The 2,775-nt window shown below is 38.4% G+C and overlaps 1 pseudogene; it reads right to left on the bottom strand.

The window, feature by feature from the left end:
- Nucleotides 1–423: 423 nt before the first annotated feature.
- Nucleotides 424–1,640, bottom strand: LOC128109263 (charged multivesicular body protein 5-like; annotated as a pseudogene).
- Between the last annotated feature and the right edge of the window lie 1,135 nt (nt 1,641–2,775).

Below are 2,775 nucleotides of genomic sequence, written 5' to 3'. Positions count from 1 at the left end.
GTAGAGAACTTGCAAGCAATTGAAGCTTCTGATGCAGTACTTTAGATGAGAGAAAATCATGAAAAACACCAACCACAAGTTTGTCAAGTGTTAGTAGAGTCAAATCTCAATAATTTGCCCTCAATATCAGAGTATTGCCACTCTGCCTCCTCATAGTCCTTGACTCTAAAATTAGTACCAATATCTGTCAACAAATCAATACTGTAATTTCTTGTAAATTCTACATTTTGTATAGAATTTTTAACAAAAATACATACACTCAATATCTGACTTCTTAAAATATAATCATCATTGAAGTATGATCCTAATTAATCTTTTTTTCCTTTTGAAAAATATTTATTGAGTATAAATAAATGTCCTATATATTAAATATCAAGAAATTTCCATTATTCATTACAAGTCAGACTATAATACTGAGGGAACCATGGGATCAAAATAGCAACTCATGATACACTAGTGACAGTTCATTCCAACATTAGACAGCAATGACTTGTTCACATGACACAGCAAAACCTATCAAAAAAAGCCGTCACTTAAACCCACCTATAACACCACAAGAGACAACAGTTTGGAAGCATACTATCAACAGTCTCAATCTCTTTAATAATCTTTATCTTATCAGTGTATCAAGTCACACTGAGACTGCACTTACACTACTGCAGAATGTACAGTCTCATCTCCTTGGTTTTATTTTGAATTATTGTTAATGAATGAAAACAAATCATACAAAGTCAAAGGGACTTTTCAGTTAGTCTTTCCTAAAAGAAAAAAAAAAAGAATCAAATTTTAGTAAAAGACAGATTCCCCCAAGAAATGAATTTCTTAACGGAAAAAAATTAAAATCCAAGAGCAGTGTAATTAGCTTTTCCTTCGAAGAAAGGAAAGAAACCTAAATCTGTTTGGCAAATTGGGAAATATTTCCTAGTCCTAGAATATGTATTTTTTTTTTTTTTTTACATCACGTGCTGGAATCCTGCAAGTCTAGGAAGCTGGAATCTGCGGCAGTTTGAATTCATCCACCAGCACTCCATCCTTGTTTTTTGTGTCAGTGGGAACACCTTCTGGAATCGCAGGTGCAGATGCCGCTTCTTCTAAGTAGGAACTATCTTCATCAGACAAAGCTCATCGTCCAGCGCATCCAACTCTGCTTCCAGGTCGTCCTCATCTAACTCTGGGGTGCCGTAGCTGCGACCCAGTGCTTCCTGGATTTCGTTCGCATCTTCCATCATAGCTTCCAGCTGGTCTTGTAAATCCTCAATCTGGTAGATTTTCACGTGCTTGTAAGCCCTCTTCATTTCCTTTACTCCCACTTTCATGGCATCAACCGTGGCCTTGGTGTCCTTCAGTGACTGAATGGTGTAATTAGCCTGCTTCATGTTAAAAGACTGCTGGGCAAGGTTGTCTCGCTGCTGCTCATACATCCGCTTTTGCTTTAAAACCCTCAGGGCTTTCTGTTTGACCATGTTCTTGGCAGGACCCTCTCTCATCTTCTTGATTTGATCCTTATATTTCACTAGCTCAGCATCCAACCGGGAAATCTTTTTGTCAATGGATTCTGCCCTGCTATCTACCGTCCCAATGCAGTCAGTCAGGTTTGGCGGCGGAGCCTTGGGTTTCACTTTTCAAAAGAATCGGTTCATCTTGGCCGGCAGCGAAGAGACCCAAACACTGGAAGAAAAACCATAAGATCCTGATTAATCTTAACAATAAAAACCTGGAGTCAGATACCAAGGGTGAAAGCTGAAAGATCAGAGAAGCAGAGCACCAGCTTCTCAAGAGTTCTTACCTCTACAAATCCTCAGACCAAATGGGAGCAGGAACCTGACTCCACCAGCCTTATATTCCTGTCTCTACCTCCCTAGTGCTGAGATTAAAGGCATGGACCACCACTGCTGGATTCTGTTTCTCTTTGAGACTGCTTCAGTCTCATGTAGGCCAGGGTGGCCTGTGAACTACTGATCTTCCTGCTTCCTCCTCCCAAGTTCTGGGATTAAAGGTGTGTGCCACCACCACCTGGCCTCTATGGTTAGCAAGTGACTAACTCTGCCCTCTGATCTCCAGGCAAGCTTTATTTGTCAGAATACACACACACACACACAAATCACACAATGCATCATAGTATAGTAGACTACAAATATTCTAAGATATTTTTGTAACCTTAAATTTATTTTTCTTCTTTGTTTATTCACTCTTTAATATATTTGTGTGTGTGTGTGTGTGTGTGTGTGTGTGTGTGTGTGTGTGTGTGCACATGTATGTGCAATAACATACATGTGATTGTCAGGGGGCTTTAGGGGATTTATTTTTAGATTTCTGGCAAGTGCCCTCATGAACAGAACATCTCACTGGTTCAACCTTCATGTTTAGAAACTGGAATTATGTTATATTATACTTGTATTCCACAAAATTTGATGTTTTTTAAACCTAGAAAATAAACGTAGCTTACAATAGAAGATAAAACAAAAGTAAATTTATTCTTAAAATTCTGAAGCGAAGATAAGTGAAGATGTACTATCTTCACTTGTAGACTTTTGAACAGTACGGTGGAACAGAAAATGTGAAGATATTTCTTAAAATCCACTAAAGACCTCTAAATTCTCAAATTATATGAATGAAAATAGATGGAAGAATAACAAAAGTAATAATAAAACTTGAGTTAGACATGACAAAATAGAAGGTGGAAAACAGCAGGCAGCATGCATCGTTCCATGCATTAGCTTTCTTGTGGGACACTACACGGAGTTCACAGATCACTGGATCAGGGCAGAATCACAG

This window comes from Peromyscus californicus, unplaced genomic scaffold, assembly GCF_007827085.1.
Source record: "Peromyscus californicus insignis strain IS unplaced genomic scaffold, ASM782708v3 Scaffold_14__1_contigs__length_90479793_seg_1, whole genome shotgun sequence".
Taxonomy (NCBI): Eukaryota; Metazoa; Chordata; class Mammalia; order Rodentia; family Cricetidae; genus Peromyscus; species Peromyscus californicus.
The sequence above is the reverse complement of the archived record's forward strand: the minus strand, read 5'-3'. Positions and strand labels throughout refer to the sequence as shown.